We start from the raw sequence: 19,847 nt of genomic DNA, 5'->3' as shown, positions 1-19,847 counted from the left end.
TTGTCCCTACTGCGTATCCTAATGGAGCCAAGATTATCCGGTGATCGGGAATGTCGACACCCGACCGAGATTCAAGGCACAAAACATCACGAATCCGATCTTCCATCATTGCCACAGAGAACACCAGAGGAGCGATACATGTTTGGATTTCTCCTACAGCATTCTGGACTCAATAAGCGGCAACTTCGGATTTTAGGGGACGCAGGCCAATGGCAACTGGCCTATGAGTTAGGTTTTCATTATCTAGAAGAATTAGACAATGGCTCCTCAACGATTTCATCTAGTTGAGTGTGCAAGAGAGGGTAGTTCAAAGTAACAAACACTTGTATTATATGTTTTAGAAATGATAGTGTAGTTCCATGGAAACCTTGTAAATATTTTGAGATACGTTAACTTATTTTTTGAGAGTTTTATTTACAGATCCGGAATTCAGAGTGCATGGTGAAGAGAAGCCCCAAGAAGGATAACATCATCGAGGAGTGAGGGCCTGACGCTAGACTTCGCCATGACGCCCACTGAAGCCCTGATCGTGCAGTTTTTTATTGTGGATCTGATCATGTGTATATGTATTTGTGTTGGTTATTATTTGGTTCAATCCCTAGAGGACGAACTTCTTATGTTAGTGGATTTTGTGTTTACCCGTTTAGTTCAACGACCCGTGGTAAGAGCTCTTAGTAACTCGAGTGATGAGCGTGCGGTCTAATTTAACTATGCCTTCAGCAAGGGGGATGTCACAACCCAAGGGTGTGACTTTTTGTTTGTGTGTGCTTCAGCACTGCTAAATTATTTCCCGCCACTCAAAGCTTTCTTTGCAGGGTGCATTTCTGAACTGCAGAGAGGAGATGCATGGTGCAAAGGAGTTCCCGACATTTGTATTTAAATTCGTGCCCCACTATTGGTCAGTTCTAAATTATTCCTACGTGGCGGCTAGCGATTGGCTTGCTAGCCGTATAAGAGGCTTGAGTGGTTTCCGCCCAAGTTGGAGGACTCCATGAACATCAGAAGGAGGAGACTTCACGTCTTGTGAAGAACTCTAAGCGCTGCGGAGTCTATTGGACCCAGCGTGAATATCAAGAAGGCAACAGGGGTCTGATCAGCCTCTCGCCTCTCCCCATCACCGAACGATCCCTCGACGTACCCTTCCCTGCGCGCAAAAGTTCCACGGAGCCTCGACAACATCGTGGGAGTGAATTGTGAGTGAATCCAGAGTTCTGTCCGAGTCCTAAAACTAGGATTTAAGCGAAGTATTCCTGGAAACTTTCCAGCCTGCACCGCGACCATCTACGGTGTAAGTAAACAATCTTAAACAACCATTAAGCGTCCATGCCTAATTCTAGCGTGCCGCCTGCCTTCCCCGACCCGGCGTGTCTGGGCTGCTGGCCACAGCTTGCCGCGCGAAAAAAGGGCCTCGGACTGCTCCCGGCCCGCATGCTATGAAACTCATAGATTCATAGATGTTAGGGTCGGAAGGGACCTCAATAGATCATAGAGTCTGACCCCCTGCATAGGCAGGAAAGAGTGCTGGGTCTAGATGACCCCAGCTAGATACTCATCTAACCTCCTCTTGAAAACCCCCAGGGTAGGGGAGAGCACCACCTCCCTTGGGAGCCCGTTCCAGACCTTGGCCACTCGAACTGTGAAGAAGTTCTTCCTAATGTCCAATCTAAATCTGCTCTCCGCTAGCTTGTGGCCATTATTTCTTGTAACCCCCGGGGGCACCTTGGTGAATAAATACTCACCGATTCCCTTCTGTGCCCCCGTGATGAACTTATAGGCAGCCACAAGGTTGCCTCTCAACCTTCTCTTGCGGAGGCTGAAAAGGTCCAGTTTCTCTAGTCTCTCCTCGTAGGGCTTGGTCTGCAGGCCCTTAACCATACGAGTGGCCCTTCTCTGGACCCTCTCCAGGTTATCCGCATCCCTCTTGAAGTGCAGCACTCAGAATTGCACGCAGTACTCCAACTGCAGTTTGACCAGCGCCCGATAGAGGGGAAGTATCACCTCCTTGGACCTATTCGTCATGCATCTGCTGATGCATGATAAAGTGCCATTGGCTTTTCTGATGGCTTCGTCACACTGCCGACTCATGTTCATCTTGGAGTCCACGAGGACTCCAAGATCCCTTTCCACTTCTGTGCCACCCAGCAGGTCATTCCCTAGGCTGTAGTTGCGCTGGACATGTTTCCTCCATAGGTGCAGCACTTTGCATTTCTCCTTGTTGAACTGCATCCTGTTGTTTTCTGCCCACTTGTCTAACCTGTCCAGGTCTGCTTGCAGCTGTTCCCTGCCCTCCAGCGTGTCCACTTCTCCCCATAGCTTTGTGTCATCTGCAAACTTGGACAGAGTACATTTCACTCCCTCGTCCAAGTCACTGATGAAGACATTAAAGAGTATCGGTCCAAGGACCGAGCCCTGCAGGACCCCACTGCCCACACCCTTCCACGTCGAAGCCGACCCATCCACCATGACTCTCTGGGTGTGACCCTCCAGCCAATTCGCCACCCACTGGACTGTGTAGTCATCCAAGTCACAGCCTCTTAACTTGTTCACCAGTATGGGGTGGGATACCATATTGAAGGCCTTCCTGAAGTCTAAGTATACGACATCCACCCCTCCTCCTGTGTCCAGGCGTTTCGTAACCTGGTCATAAAAAGAGACTAGATTGGTCAGGCACGATCTGCCTGCCACGAACCCGTGCTGGTTTCCCCTCAGCATAATCTGTCCTGCCGGGCTCTCGCATATGTGAGCCTTGATAATTTTTTCAAAGACTTTACCAAGGATGGAGGTGAGACTGACTGGCCTATAGTTGCCTGGGTCCTCCTTCCTCCCCTTCTTGAAAATGGGGACCACATTGGCCCTTTTCCAGTCCTCTGGGACTTGGCCCATGCGCCACGAGCGTTCAAATATTCCCGCCAGTGGCTCTGCAATGATGTCGGCCAGTGCCTTCAGCACCCTCGGATGGAGCTCATCCGGGCCTGCCGACTTAAAGGCATCCAGTTCTTCCATATTCAGCTATTGTTCAAGTACTGTCTTCATAGAGATAATACAAGGAAATTTCAGTCCTTCATGCATCCCCAGATGCAACCCTTCTGGCCCCATCCTGAGACAATCTATCTACCCACCCAAACCCTACTGCATGAAGGGTGGTACCAACCCTAAGGCAACACCCTCTATGAGTTGTGACTCTGTCCAGCGTGGCACCACCCTGAGCACCCATTGACACTCTTAAGGTTTGGAAAGGTCTGCCACTTTGGCTTGAGTGCTCCAGTGCAAAGAGTGATCATTTAGCTTTGTGAACTGAACTAAATCAGAGAATCCCTTCCTCAGACCCTAGCAGGCAGGCCTCAAATGGGACTTATGGCAAAGTGCTGGACCTCATTGCAATTTGAGTTGAGGAGAGAACCATTTCTACCACTGCCAACAGTACAAAGGGTAGCTGACAACACCACGAAGTCTAGAAGTGCCCAGGTAGTAGCTTGGAGGCACCAGTGGGACTAGCTGCAGATATACACTAAAATCAAGTGCCTGGATTCACAGTACACTTAGGGAAGGGGTGTTAACAAAGTCTGGGCACCACAAAGAACATGGTTCCATACCACAAGGAACTATCTGGGATCCTCAAGGAGGACTACACCATGCACTGCCCACTCAGGCCCAGTGTAGCAGAACAATGATGAAAACTAAAATGGGGTCACCAATCTTCTCTCTCTTACTGAAATGGCCATGGAGGAACATGAGGATGCCTGCTCAATGGACTTGTTAGCCATCCAGGCCCTGATCCAGACCTTGATCTAGACTCAAACCTGGACTCAGGCTGCACAAAATGGGGACATCTCAGATGAAACTAACTGAGCAGGTAGAAGTGGACAACGCTACACCAACTGCTGGTGAGTTTCAGTAGCTCTGTGTGAAAGGGTAACTGGTGGTGTATTCAGGAGTCTGACTATGGGGGCAGCTTATAGCTCAGGGGTGACTCGGGGCTATGGCTTGTGAATGCTCCTGGGGTCTGGACATGGCGAGTGTCTTGGGGGAAGAGGCTAATGGCAGATTGCCCTCCTTCCACTCTCCACCCCTAAAATTTACCAGGGGAAGGGGCATTTTGTTCTTTACAGTACAGAAGAGGTGAGAATTGATGCCAAACCCATGCTTGGGGCATAGCAATTGTGCATAGATCAATGGCCCAGTTCACATAATCATAGGGAAGCAGGGCTGGAAGGAACCTCCATAGATCATGTAGTCCAATGCCCTGCCTGATGCAGGACCATCCTTTTCCAAACCATCCTATACAAATCCATTGTTTACTCTATTAGAAAATGTAAACAGTCAACCCTTATACAACCACAAGAAATAACACATTAATCTATCACAGGTAAAGCAGTGGGATCACATCAGTGAACATTGTTCTTCTCCAAAAGTTGTTAAGATCCAAGGAAAAGGGTGTCACATTGCCTGCTACAGAAAAAGGCAAAGCACCCACAGTCCATATCAATCTGACCATAGGATAAAATTCCTTCCTGATCCCAAATATGGCAATCAGGCTGACTCTGAATAGAGGAGCAAGACCTTCTAGTTGCAGCTTGATGGACCACTTAAAGCTTTCAATGGCTGGGCCAGTTGGGGTGCTCAAAGGCATAGTTAAGGATTAACAAGTAAGTGAGAAGTACTGACTGGAACCCCAATCCATCTGCCCAGGCCTCAGATCTCCCCACAAAACAGCAGTGGTTCTCAACCCATCCTTGTCCCACCCAGACTGACCTTCCTAGCAATGGCAGCTCTCAACCTGTGAGAGTTTTTGATGCCTCTCTCTCCCTTAGAATCATAAAAAATTAAGGATGGAATGGACCACAGGAGGTCAAGTCCAACCCCCCTGCTCAGAGCAGGACCAACTCCAACTAAATCATCCCAGCCAAGGCTTTGTCTAGCCAAGTCTTAAAAACTTCCAAGGATGGAGATTCTACAACCTCTCTGGGTAACCTGTTCCAGAGTTTTACCACCCTACTAGTGAGAAAGTTTTACTTAATATCCAATTTAAGTCTCCCTTGTTGCAACTTGAAACCATTGCTGCTCCTTCTGTCATCTGCCAGCACTGAGAACAGTCTAGCTCCATCCTCTTTGGAACCTCCCTTCAGGTAGTTGAAAGCTGCTATTGAATCCCTTCTCATTCTTCTCTTCTCCAGACTAAATAAGCCCAGTTCCCTCAGCCTCCTCTCAAAAGTCATATGCCCCAGCCCTCTCACCAATGTCATTTGTCAAACTTATTGTTTACAAATGGAACCATCTCACCAATCCCAAAAAATGCTAAATAGATTGGGTTAATTTTTTTTTCTCTGAACTATTTTATGACAAAAGTGATTTTTGAATATATAAGAAAAATCCTACAGGAAATTTTCAGTTTTTCTTGACATTTTACAGGGGTGTGTTTGTTTGTTTTTTGCAATAAAGAACAAAAACTGAAAAGTAAAAAAAGTGTTTTTGGAAACCAAAAAAGTTTAGATATTTAGTTTTGGTTTTTCATAAAAAGACAATTAAAATTGCATGGGAGATTTAGAAGGAATTTCTTTTAAATTCCCATAAAAATAATTAGCAATTTTTTGTCTAGCATGAAGCTCTCCCTCAGAATCAATGTAATGGAAATGTGAGATGGTTCCTCTGATGATGAACTATCTCTCAGCAGTATTATATCCTTACTTTGAATTTTAAATATTTAATTTTTATATTTTATCCCTTGTTCTCCAAGGCATATCATCTATGGCAGATAAAGTATGGCTTAATTTTTTTAAAACCACTGCAAAATTGCTTGTACCGCTCTAAAACTGATCAGTTAGGGATGCTGTGGAATAAGGCTTCCAATAGCTGTATAAAGAGATATGCTGGACAGACTTTTTTCTCTAGTTTTTTTTTATTGCAAGTACTGTAAATATTAGTAAGTACAACCAAGCATTTTTGAAGACATTTCATAAAGCTACTCTTACAATTACTCTTTTCTCTTCCTACAGATCCCTGCCCTGACATACAGTAAATCTTTGCCCACATAAGAAAAAATATTTTAAAAGTTTCTGAATTCATTTTTCAGTATTTGGCTCCAACCTTATTTTTTTCCCCCCAAGTCTTTTAAGACAGGGAAGTGATATCAGCAGTTTCACTTACATTAAGATAACCTCATTCTCCCCTGATTTATACCCCATGAAATCCTATTGCACTCAGAGGGGTTGTGGAGTGTGTAAGTCAGGGCAGAATTTGATCCAGAATGTTAAATACTAGAGCATCACAGTTATAGGCTTATTGCAATTATTATTGGTCCCTGTTGGTTATTTACTTATTTTATATCTCAGCTATAGTTAAATTCTATGCTACTGGGTACATGGGGGAAATAAAAGCACAAATAGCAAATAAAATGGATTGATCTGGGATGTTTTTGGCCTGATTCAATGCCCAAAGTTCTGGCAGATTGCATAAAAAGGTGGGATTTTCAGGCCTGCTCAATGCAGTTTAAGAGCTCAGATCCTTGAGTGGGTGGTTAGGAATCTTTCATTCAGCCTGTATCTATTTTCAATTCCAAAATTCCAGGCATTAAATCTTAGTTTTACTGAAGCCAGGAAGCATGGGTCTTCTTGCTTTCACTGCTGGTTTGAGTAGGAACCTGGTGGTAGGTGCCAGCAACGTCCTTTCCAGCCCTATGATCCTCATAGAGAGGGAGGAAAGAGAGGAATTATCTAAGTGCTCACTCTCTAGAATAATGCACATTGTATATAGACCCACTTTACAAATAAGACTGTAATGCTAAAAACCCTATGTACTGTAGTATGTATTATTTCTCCCCCCCAAATCCAGTATTTTTTTTTTATAGACATTAGATTTTCAATTGACTTAACATTTTTATGGAAAGCAGCTGCTTTCCTTGAAAATTTTCCTTTTTTCCATTGGATGATGGAAAAGCCCCAAACCAAAACATTTTAACCCAAACCTTTAGTTTTTTTCCTACAAAAGTCAACATTTCAATGCTAAAATAGTCCATTTTTCAAGCAACTCTACTGTAAATAATTTGAAATGGAGGGGCGTCTAATTGTGTGTAAGAGGAAGTTATACAATATTATGCATCACGTCTTAATTTGACCCACAGTGTCAGAAAATTGTATCTCCCTAAAATAATTTTTCACTTTATTTTCAGGGTTCAAGTTTGCTTTTCTCAGTAAATAGCCAGAAGAACTGCATGGGAAAACATTTGTCTGACTAGGTATTACCAATTCAGCTTCTAAATAATAATTTGCTGGTCCAAAAAATTGCCTGCTCTTCCTTTTTATGACATCCCCTAATCAGAATCTAGTCTGCCTTACAACATTCAGCTGCCATTGTAACAAGTTACAGGAAAATTATAATGCTTCCTAAGCATTTCCACAGAAACAAATTTTATGTGTGTGGGGGTGGAGGGTAGGAGGAGGAGAATAACCTTGGGAAAACCACAATTATAAACAGCTGCAGCATGCATTAAATGTAATTATGATTGATTCCTATAAATAATTCTTTGTGTAAATTTCCACTTAAGCTGGATTTGCTGTTCGGGTGCAATGGACAATTCTGCATTAAGTGATTATCTCTTTTTATTATTATTAAAAATACAGATTCTTTTTCACAGGGGAGAGGAGATGGGGAAGGAAGATGTATTGTACCAGCATGAATGGCTGAAAAATCTGGACTCCTTCACAATGAATGGCTTTCCAGGCTAGCCTCAGTGCAAGTGTTTGTATCTAAACTATAGAGAAGGATTAAAATGAAGTGTAGAGAATTCATGAAAAAGGGCATGCCATGCAAAAGTACTGTCAGCAAAACCTCATAATTCTATTTCAACAATGTAGCAAGCATATAATGACAGATAGCATCTGATGAGTCACTATGGAACAGTTGACTATATTAATAGGACTTGACATTTGTTCTGTTAAGCGGTGGAAGTGCAGAGTACTAACAATTTCTTTTATGCTAATAATTTTGTCATTTAAAAAAAAATATCCATCTAAAATAGCCCCCATATAAAAAACTTGAATAAGTTTTTATGCTCACCCTGCTCTGTCTTTTACCCCTGAAAAAAATATTAAGTAAATAATTATACACATTAAAGCATTAGACTAATACAATATCTCAGAGTTTATTCTATTCCTGTTTTTAAATCTTTACTGCTGTTTAGGATACATATAGTTGTTGCTTTTAGATCAACCTAACCAGGGTTCAGTCAATCTAAATGCCCAAGTGTGCAGGTGTTTAATTTGGCCACAAAAATGGCGCATCGGATTTAAGGTACCTGGACCTTGATCTAACTGGGATAGAGAGTGGGTTAACTCAATCTAGGAAAGGATTAACACAATCTTCTGAATGCCTCTATGTGTTTGTAATACAGTCCCAAGCCTGGGAAAGCCCAGGCTTGTCTTAACTCAAAGGCTGTGCTGATCACAACCCCCAACACTGGCTGGGCTATTTGTGTTCCCCCAGTCTCTACCCCCAAGTGAGCAACTCCCCTTCTGCAGATCCACTAACCACCCACAGACCCACCAGTCCCCCTGATCCCACCAAACCCTCTCAGACCCACTAACCACACCCCCCATTCCCTTCTGCCCTTCCCTGACCTGTGTTACTTGCATCAGGCTCCCCACATGACTAGGGGAGCAGTCAATAGCTGCACACACTGCTCCTGGCAGTGGCAAACTGCTGCATGTGCCACTCCTGGTTTTCAATTGTTTAAGTAAGCCACCCAGCCCTTGATTAGATTCAGGAAGCACTTGTTCTCATCCTTAGGCCCCCACCACACAACTGTTAAGATGTGATTAACCAGTTAACTGCATCTTAATTTGTGACTTTGCCACATGTTTAATCAATTAATGGCATGCTAAAACAAGGAAAAAGCCAAAAAGTTATTTCATTAAAAATGTGTAAGAACTAATGGGTGGTTCCTATCATGCCATAAATTGAACATGTGGCCAGGTGTTCCCTTATTGCTAGGAGCTCCATCCATTCATTAAAAAAAAAAAAAAAAAGAGTTTTTACCAGGTGCTGGACTGCATGTGGCACTCTGGAGGCTGTGAACCCCATCAGCTGAAGGACTCCCATCCACAAGTGCATATGGGGATGGCAGCTGCAAGCCCCATCAGCTGTGGGACTCCCTCCCACTCTCCTCATGTTGGGGTTAAGGCATGATTAGATCTAATGTGACTGAGATTCCACACTTCCTGTCTTACATGTATAGGATGGCAGGAGGCATGACTGTGTGGATCCTGCATCAGGTCCTATCATGGCGTGACCTGAAGGTCTAGCAGGGGCCTTATAGTAACACATGGCAGCAATGGTAACAGGTTGAACCATACACATAGTGTTGTGTACTCTAAGGATTTAGGGAAAAATATCCCCATCTTTTTTAAGAGCTCATTCTACTCCCATTGAAATAAATGAGAATGTGGTCATTTACTTCAGTGGGGCACAGTCAGGACTACAACAATGGGCTTGGTATAACAAAGAAGTGAAGATCTGCAATTCTCGCTGACCTGCATTAAATGTGGGGTGGTAAACACTCACCAGCACTTCACATGAGCAGACACATAAGGGGATTTTAGTGCACTTGTTTTCTACAACTGAAATTGGATGATCTCAGCTCAGACCTCCATAAAATGTCCATTCAGATGTATACATGCTCAAACGTAGGTCTCTAGCATATATGTAATCTCTTCCATGTACAGGAAAGCACTCAAACAAATGCCTAATTAAGCATGAACTCCAGAGACACTCCGAATCAGCCACTTGTGCTGAAAGTTTGCCCTTGCTTAAGTGCTTTCTTGAATTAGTGCCACAGCTTATATATTTCATACATCTTTTCATTAATGTCCATTTTAATTCCAAATTATCCAGATCGCTTCAATAGTTTTTAATCGGGTAAATATATGAGCACAACACAAACATTGGTGATGCTGAATGCATATCAATTTTGCAGCACAAAATTAAAAAAATATCTAAGTGTATTTTTTCCACATCTTCATTTCAGTTAGACCTCAGAATGTAATGGCTTATGTTCCTAGATGTTAAGGGGTTTTGATAAGCTAGGTAACACTCAATATCTATAGAAGGGAAAACTATGTGATTTTGGAGCCTAAATACTTTTTAAAATGTTGACAGTAAAGACTCACCCAAATACATTAGTTAGTTGCACAACCAGGAATGGAACACCCAACTTTTGATTCCTACACCTTTGTGTTAATGAGAAAGCAATACTTCATGTAAATCTTTCACCTATTGCCTTGAAATTAGACATGAAAAATGGCTCCATTTTTTTTTTTTTTTTTTTTTTTTTAAGCTTCAGGTCTATTGGCATTTCCTTCCTTCCTGTATCTAGTTGCCTGGTTATGCAGTACATTTAATTTATGATTTGAATCCTGATCACTTTACTCACATAACTTTGGTGGAACTACTTATATGCCCAGGATGATCATTGTTTGATTTATCAGTTGGTAATACTGAATGGATAATTAATATTTCAGAATTTCAAAGTTCTTTGGTGAAGAAATACTTTTTTTTTTTACTCCAAATGATGCCAGAGTTAATATAATAGCCCTTCTGCTGCCGTATATAATACATGGGATGCAGCTGTGCTGTCTCAACTTTGCAGTAGGAAAGGATATGCTTGCACACCTTGCAAACCAGAACACACAGCAAATGCATATTTAACTCCTTGGGCTAATATTTTTAAACTAGTATCTAAAAGTGCACCAGAATATTCTGTGAATTAATTTTTGTATACTTAACCTGCAGTTAGGCATGGAAGTCAAGTAGAAACCTGTGACACAGATTCCAAGGCTGTTTTCATCACTTTGCCCAGAGAGTATATTCTTTATATTTTTCTGATGTCCAGATTTCTGGAATGTTTTTAATGTGTCCAACAATTTTAAAATAGCTATACAAATATATGTTTATTAGAAGCATGCATGCATATACATAGGGATATGGATATTAGGCCTGCGTGGAGTGGCTAGTATTTCCTTTGGATTTGGTAAATTCAGTGGAGAGCGATTCGATTCGGTGATTTGAATCACTGTCCAAAATCGATTCAGCTGAATCTGATTCAGAGATTCAGCTTCTGTTGAATCAGCTAAATCTCTGAATCACACAGGCCCCATCCCCCACCCGCTCTCCCAGCCCCGCCTGGCCCCAGCTTCCAGTTCTTTGAAAAAACAAAAAAAATACCTGCACTTATCAGCTGCTGCCAGGCAGGGAGCAATCCCTGCTGCCCCCTACTGCTCCATGCCATGTGGGGGGTTCTGTCATGAGCCCCCCACCCACTATCCCAGCCCCCACCTCCAGTTCCCAGCCTTTAAAAAACAACAAAACAAAACCAGAAAGAAGCTCCAACTCACCGACTGCTGCCCAGTTGGGGGGGGACAGGGCAATCCCTGCTGCCCCCCACAGCCCTACACTGCATGGAGGGGCTCTGCCACAAGACCCCAGAAGCTCTGAGGCCACTGCAGCATCCAGTGAATGTTTTGTTTCTTTTTTAATTGTATTTAAAGGACTGGGAGCTGGGGCAGGCAGGGGATGGAGCCTGGCAGAGGTCTTCCCATGGTCCCCTCCCCCCTCCTACAACCTCCCCTTCCCTGCCTCTTACTTACCAGCATGGAGTCTGGGTCCAGCTCCCCACTGCAGCCAGCAGGAACTGTCTGAATCGCCGAAGCTTTCCAAATCGATTTGAACCCTTTAATTGGTTCCAATGATTTGATTCAGATTCAGAGTTGGCCACTGAAAAAAAAAAAAAAAAAAAAAAAAATCAGGCCAAATCTCCTCCCAATTGAATCAGCACCCGAAGCTTCACACAGCCCTAATGGATATAGATCGACCTATCTATCTACGGATATTTTTTGTGTGTTATATATAGATATGAATCCAATACAAAGATTAATATACATATGAATATTATGCAGAAGAAATATTCATATATTATCTGGAAAAGCATCCTTACTTCAATCAAGGAAATACACATTAGCAAGAAGAAAACATCATAAGACTCATTTCCTTTGTTCTGTAGTAGGTTCCTTTTTTTGCACTATCACAAAGAAATTTACCTCTCAAAACAAAATATTAAACAACAACAAAATATGACTGTGATGCACTTCTGCACAACACAGTCTAATTTCCATAAAATGTCTGCAGGGTTTTGCACATTAAAATTTCTCTTAAAAAATGTTTATAGAAATAGGTTATTATGCACATTACTAATAGAGAGCAATTTGTTGCTTTTAAAGGAGCTTTTATACTAATAGTTGTGAATAAACACATATTTATAAAGCATCCTAAATACAAACAATGTATATTATATGAGTATATGCATAGTACACATCTCACACACATACTAGTGGGAAAAGAAGCTATTTATTCAGGTCCTGCTCTCACTGAAGCCAATGAGAATTTTGATAGTGATCTCAATATTTCATTGGGAGTTGTGTGACACAATGGATGTGTGCCTAGCTTTGTTCATATGAACAGTCTCCCTGAGTTTACCAGGCACTCATGTATGGATTTTCAGGACTGGGGCCCTGATTTCTAACTATTTCAAAATGGACCAGGAGGAGCAGATCAAAGATTGATCAAATTGATGTGTCATACTGGCTGCTGACAAACATGAAAAAAAAAACAAAACAACAAAACAAAACCCAGTGCTTTAATGGAAGAGGAGGTGTGCTACTTTGACCTGGTTCCCCAGCATCTGTGTAGATCCAGTGCTTCAGTGTGGCTTTTTAGTCTTTTTATTCAAAGTCATTTCAATCAGCTATTAGACAAAAGTGCCAAAAAGCCCTGCTGCAGTGCCCAATCCATACAGATGTTGGGAGAGCCAGGTCAAACTAACGCAATGACTCTTCTGGGCATATGCTGTGCTTGGCACAGGGGGGGTGCCAAAATTAAAGTAAAGCACTGCTTTGTTTTGTTTTGTCCTTACGTCTGTAAGCAGCCATTGTTTTCAGTGGGGCTCATGGGGCTCTCTGCAGGGGCCTGAGTTTACCTGAGAGCTACTTGCAATATTAGACCCTTAGGTTCAACCCAGAAAACCTTATTCTGTGAAAAGTCCTTACTTAATGGAAGTAGTCCTAGAGGAGAGATTGAGACTACTTACATTAATAAGAACTACTTATATAAGTTAACAGGATATGGCCCTTCCCCTCAACACCACAGAGACTACTATTAGCACTTAACAGTGACACACAACATTAGTAATAACAATGATTTTGCTAAAACTCAGAGGAACCAAAAATGTGCAGCATGGTAGTTATTCTGAATGCATCATGGTACTTATCTGAAGGTGCAAGATGCCAGGTTTAAAGTGTTAGGTTCATGAAAGAACATCCTACAATACATTCACACAGTAGTCAAAATCAATTATCCTAAAAGTAGCACTTAACCAATACATTAGATCACCTAGAACATGCAAATAAAATGAGCTGTTTTAGGATGATGTGTTGATTTGTGCAGTCCCTTGCTTGGTTGTCAGTAAAAGTGAAGAAAATGTAAAACATCTATCCAATTATTTCAGTTAATATACAAGCATTAGGCATTCAAATTCCTAATTAAGAGACAACATGCCCTGTCAGGCATCTGCATGGGCTATTGAACATTGCCTAGATTGTTCCATAATTATCCCAGCTTAATAGCTCTAAAAATGTAAGCAATGTGCATCCACTGAGGAAATGCACCACTTATCACATGAGAAAGAACAGCACACACAGAACATGCTCTGCTACCATATATCTGTACAGCAGCTTTTTAGCAGAACATGTTTTAATTAGCAGATAGTGCCCACAGCCTGAAACTGAAATTCTACTGGCAAAATGGAAATGTAATCTATCAAATATATTTCTGTGGCCAGTCACACATGCAAAACTCAACTCTTGGGAGACTGATCTTCAATTAAGCATTAGAAATGGGAGAAAACATGTGTGAAAATATTCCCAGACCTATTTCAACATACAATGCTTCCAGCTTCATTTATAAAATAGCAATAAAAACAATAACTTAGCTTCCTTTAGTCTGGCCAGATTGTCACTAAAACTGGTTTTTGCCATCTTTTAGAATTTATGCAGTTCCAGTCAATTTGCTGCAATTTCCTTCTTTTCAGAGCTGATAACCATAAGTGTGAAAGATGACCAGTGCTTCCATAAACAATGGTGCAACATGTTTGGATATCGACTCGCAGACATGATCTGAAAAGGATGGTCAAACATAGAAAATATTTTCTACAAAAAAATTTGAGAGGAACAAAAACTTAATTTTGTTGAAGAATTTTCAATGGCATTTCTGTTTGCCTTTCTTCTAAAAGAGCGAACTATTAGGAAATTAAATGAAAATTATTTTCTGCAAATATTTTTATGCTGGTTAAGGCCATTTTTAAAAATTGAATAAAATGTTTCGAAGATCATCATTTCTTACCACTGCTGCTTTGTAATACAGGTAGGGACCACCCTGCTCACCTGCTCCTTTTCCCAGACTCCCCGTAACTCCCATTTCTTGTCTTCCACGACTTTGATGTTATTTGTTGTCAGTGGGGAGTCCTTGGACCAGTAGCAGCCTCATGAGTAGCCTGATCTGTCCAATCAGACCAGTCACCCTACCTGAATCTTTCATCCATCTGTACTCAAACAGCACTCCCCCTTTAAGGGGTTGTTCTCCCAGGTTTTTGTGGACTCTTTGGAGCTGCAGCTATCATAACCTAGGCCCCCTTTTTCTCTATGGCTGTGCCCCACCTTGTTCCATGGATTAAGACCTTAGCTTCTGGGGTATAGACTTGGCCTTGATGGCAGTCCCTTACTCTTTGGGGTATACCCATCTCAGTATATTAGTTTCTGCCTCATAGCCTGGGGTTGGTTTCTGGCCCCTATAGCAGGGGGATGCACCCCATCACCCCCATTTATAGCCTTCTTGACCCATATTGCCACAATCCAGTTCTCTAGTCACAAGTTCAAACCAAACCAAAAACACAAGTCAACTGCTTCAAAAGAAAACAAGTAGTCTCCCCTCTCTGGTAAATGCTGCCTGCAGGCCTTAGCTGCTTAGGTGCCTTCTCCCCAGCTCCTCTGGGTTATATCCCTCTCCACCTCCAGCAACACCTATATTCTCAAAGGTTCCTCTCCCTGCTATAGGCCCCTCCTTCCTGGGCTGGGCTTAAATCCCCCAATCCAGCCTCCTTCCAGCCACCTGACTGGGTCCATTGCACCCATTGACTAGGTGCAGCCAGTTACTCATGCCCCACCTGGCCTAACAGTCCTAGGTTTAGTCCACCTGTGCTGCTATTCTTACCTGCTTACTATCTCAAGCCTCACTAGTAACAGAGGCAGGGGTTCCCTGTTGCAGCTGTTCCTTTTCTTTCTTTCTTTTTTAAATCAAGTTCTATTGTCTGTTACATTGTGGAAATGGCTTGGGAAAATGCTGGTTGTGAAGCAAGGAGTTGATCAGACCAAGTGGCAGTTTTGCAGTACTATTCTGTGGTTATGGATTAAAGAAACAGGTCAACTCATCTTCCTTGAAAATAAAAGTATAAAATATTATGAGGTGTCATGCCAAAAACAGACTAGACAAATGGGTCAAAACAGGCAGTTTTGTTTTTGTTTGTTTTTCTTGGGAGGGATGGCTTGCTTCTGAAATGAAACTTTATTCTGAAAAATGATGACATAGAGCTTTTCAGACCAGTTCTGGTCAAATTTATGCAGAAGATATTTGTAGGCCTTCTCTGGATGAAGCCTGGATTCATTCATTGTTTTCCTAACATATCCTAATGGCACAAATTAGAATAGATTCAGGATGCTATAAACTTGTGTTGGGGCAGAAAATCAGAGAGACAAAACCATCTTCCTTTGAGTCTGGTGTGCTCAGCTAGACACTTGAGCTGCCATGGGAATAAGCACCTTATAAATGAACAATATGAATAAATATATTTTTTGTTGGGTCAATTAAATTGGGTCGAGTTGGTTCATATTGGATATCCTCCATTCTTTCTTCCCAAGTAAGATGGATTTGCTTTAAAATCTACCTAGAAATTCTCCCTATAAAGAAAAGCAATATAAAAGCAAATAAATTATTGTGCATATACACTGAATTTTGAACTATTGTATCCAGAAGACTGATGGGCATATTTTATACTCTCTAAAGGATCAGCATTTAGATATAAGGGATATGTGAATGGTGCATATGTTCTGTGCTGCCCTCTATTTGAGGATACATTTGATTAAAATGATGTTTGTGCTCAGTGGATGTTCTCTCTCCCTCCTACCAATTAGAATTCTGAAAATCCCAGTGGGAGATGAAGGGCCTAAGTGGAAAGTAGAACCAGGCCTAGGTTTTTAGCTTTTTCCTGATTTCTTTACCATACATATGCATATTTATTAATTAAATGAAAGGTGAGAGAATACCAGGGAATATCAATCAAATTAGAACCGATCAAAAATATACAACAGAATAGTTTTCTTTCAAAACATAGGGTTTCACTGAAATCAAGATTGTATCTACAATTGTATATTCTATATTATATGAAATATTCAATACACAAAAGTCAAAACTAAATAAATCCAAGCAATATTATTGAAAGGAAATGTTTCAGTTTACTAAATTTTCATTCTTTGGGAAAAAATAAGCTTTTTTGATTTCAGGTTGGAACAAAGAGATTTTGAAGTTTTGGGGTTTGTCATATGAATTCTGGCTCCTGACTAGCACTACAAAATAACTAAAGGCCCAGTTTGCTAATGTTTATTGAGCACAAGTTACTGGGCATCTCTACATGAGACGTTTACTGTTCAGTTGACTAATTAGCTGCGCAGTAAATGTTGCGTGCCTACACATGTGTCCCTATTAAACTGGAGTGTCACGGCAGGGTCCTTCAGGAGGGCCGTGATCTCCCCGAGGTCCCTCGCTCTGTGTCAAGGCCGGCCCAAGGCACCCTCTTATTCTCGCCCGCCACGTCTTGTTGGAAAATGTAATAGGGAGGCTGCCTATGACTCCCTGGGCACGGCTACTCGGGACCTCTGTCCCCGTGTATTCCTGGACCCCCTGCGGGTCTCCCGCTATGGTGGGTGTTCCCCAGACACCCTAGCCTTATGGGCTATGCGTGGCTCCTACCAGCCCCTAATACCACGCCCCAAGCCTCGCAGATGTAATAGACATTGGTGTGTCAACACGCCCGCTTCCCGGGCCTCCTCTATAGTCTAGCCCACTCTGGGCCTTCTCTATACTAGGCTAGTCCCCTCTGGGACATCCTCTCTGGCCACCGGTCTTTTGGGCCCACCGCACTACCACCCTTTCTGATGTGGGCTCACCACGCTGCTACTCTCCATCCTCTCAGGGCAACCGCAGCACCTTGCCCTCCTCTGGGTTTTCTGTGGTGCTATCCTGTTACTGGGCTTCTCAGTATGGCCCCTCCCTGGGGCTGGGGTCTATGCACCCCGCAAGTGATGCCCTTGCTGGCATCTGCTGCGCCCATCCTGGGCTTCCTAATATGGCGCTCCCCCTCTTTGGGGCTCGCCGTGCCCACACTGGGCTTCCCAATAGTTCAATATGGCGCTCCCCCTCTTTGGGGCTCGCTGTGCCCACACTGGGCTCCCTGATAGAATTGCCCCTCTCTCTGGGGCTGGGGTCTACGTACCCTGCACACAACCCAGGGTCTGTGTCCCCCGTCCGCAACCCACTGGTTGCGCCAGCAACCCACTGGTTGTGCTCCTCACTGTGAGCTGCGCCCTCACTGGCACTGGGGTCCCCATACCACTGGGGTACCTATGAAGATAATGCACCCTCTTGGCGCTAGACTGTGCTCTCACTGGCGCTAGGGCACCCCACCCCTATGGGGGTCCCTATGAGGCCTCCTCCAACCCCTACAGCCTCACCCAAGCCTCCGGTGTAATACCAACACTAACCAAACAAAACACAAGCCTCCTGGCTGTAACTTAACTTAAGGCTGCCTGGCTGCAATAACATAGCTCCTGCGCCACAGAGCCACCATCCTTCAGCCTGCTCAAGCATTACTCATATCTTAGCCCCATGAGCTCCTGCCTCTCTGGCTGCTAGCAGGGAACTGCCAGCCTGGCCTCAGCCCTGGGCTTTATAAAGGTCAGGCCCTGCCTCCTACAGGCAGCTGGCTCTCCTTAGTTGCTCCGGCAACCTGCAGCTGTGCTTGTTATGTCAGACCAGGGCTCGCTCACTCGCTCCCTGGCAGTTTCTCCTCTCTAGGAGCAGAGCACTGAGGTGCCCTGCAACATGGAGTAAATGAATTTTCTCTGCAGCAGAATAGTGCTTGTAAATACAAGTACTATTCTGCTATGGAGTAAAAAACCCATCAGTAGCATATGTGTAGACACTGTCCCAGCTTCAGTAAGCACCAGTTTATTGCAGCACATTAATATGTACATGTAGACATGCCCACTATGCAGTAGCCCTGCACACAGTATGACTTGTTCAGCAGACTGGAACCTTATTGAAGTGAAGAGGCAACCTCTTAGGGTACCAGGAGTGACAAAGTGACTTAGGAAAGCATGTCCCATAAAAATACTTAGAATCTTAAATTACCTCAATATTTTCAAAATTCCACTACAGTACCTGAAAAATGAATAAATATACATCTTTTCTATTTGGCCCCTCCTTTGAAATAACAGTAGAGCACTAGTGCTTTGAATTCCTCTCCACTTTTCCCGTTGCAACAAAGCAAAACTAGACATGTGTTTTCTAAAGTAAAATTGTTTGCTATGGTTTAGAGCAGCACTCAAGAGTAATCCTATGATACAGGAGCAGTAACTGCAGAAGTCCCAGGGTTACTCCACTTAGACAAATAATGAACCTTTTAATAGTAAAACCACAGGACCATCATTGTCTGATCTGCAGAATTGTGGACTGCTTCATGGACAGCACTCTAATTGCTCATTAATATTGAAAAATAGGGTAATTGCTCTAGTAAAATCCCATGGCACTTACAAATCTTACTTTTGCCAATTTTTCTTCTGGTTTGTAATGGCAAGGTGGCCTCCCACTTACAGGAGAGACCTCAGTGAGCCATGTGCACTGCATGGCAGGAAAAGCAGCCAACAATTTTTCTCACCAACTTTGTGAAAAGGGGGAACAGAACTGTGTGTACCGCATACAGTATGTAATCTCCAAAAAACACCTTTAAGTATGGAATCATACAGAATCAAATGTAGTGAGAAAAGGTGGCCAGAGTGCCTAATTTTAATTTCTAGATAAAAACACACCTACAGATTTACCTCATGTTCCACGTATATGTATTCCTATTTTTTTTTTGCTGTAATCTATAAACCAATGTGTTATTTGGGTTCCCAGCCCTATCACTCCCCCTCCCCACCCCAATCTCTCCTTACCTGTTAAATAAAGATCTGTAAAATTTCCACATTACTCCCAGAAGAAAGTTCACCTGGAAACCAGGTAGGCAAAGATATTTCAGAGCACCTAAATTAAGAATGTTTTCCATTTCAGGTTTGTCAAAAATGTTAATAGCCTCATAAGTTTCCTTGGGACATTTAATGTGTTCAAGTGTTTTGGTGGGCTGGGGCTGTACAGTAAATACCACAATTATGGTTACAGACAAGGCTTTAGGTATATAGGTCTTAGTCCTTCAAAGACTTATGTAACTAATGCAATAACATTCAATAGGCAGACAAGGTTCCTTGGGTGAACATTCAATAGACATTTTACAAGACTGATATCATAATACTTCATCCTTAAAGACTTTCTCATACCCCTACCACAATTGTATGTTACCCTCGATCTGCAGGATTTCTTTTTAAAGTCAGTAAAACCTTACACCATTTATTTTTAAATTATTTTAACAGGCACATCATGTG

The 19,847-nt window shown here is 42.6% G+C and overlaps 1 long non-coding RNA gene across 2 annotated transcripts; it reads right to left on the bottom strand.

Moving 5' to 3' along the window:
* Positions 1–5,894: 5,894 nt before the first annotated feature.
* LOC132249854 (uncharacterized) lies at positions 5,895–15,134 on the bottom strand. 2 transcript variants are annotated; one of them, XR_009461343.1, is made up of 3 exons: positions 14,484–15,134; positions 11,637–11,763; positions 5,895–6,679 (listed from the first exon to the last, which is right to left on the bottom strand). It is a non-coding gene; the product is annotated as an uncharacterized LOC132249854 (long non-coding RNA). The 2 variants fall into 2 exon arrangements; XR_009461344.1 differs by lacking the exon at positions 5,895–6,679 and adding an exon at positions 8,052–8,071.
* Positions 15,135–19,847: the final 4,713 nt, after the last annotated feature.

This window comes from Alligator mississippiensis, chromosome 4 (genome assembly GCF_030867095.1).
Source record: "Alligator mississippiensis isolate rAllMis1 chromosome 4, rAllMis1, whole genome shotgun sequence".
Taxonomy (NCBI): domain Eukaryota; kingdom Metazoa; phylum Chordata; order Crocodylia; family Alligatoridae; genus Alligator; species Alligator mississippiensis.
This window is presented reverse-complemented; position numbering and strand designations above follow the sequence as displayed.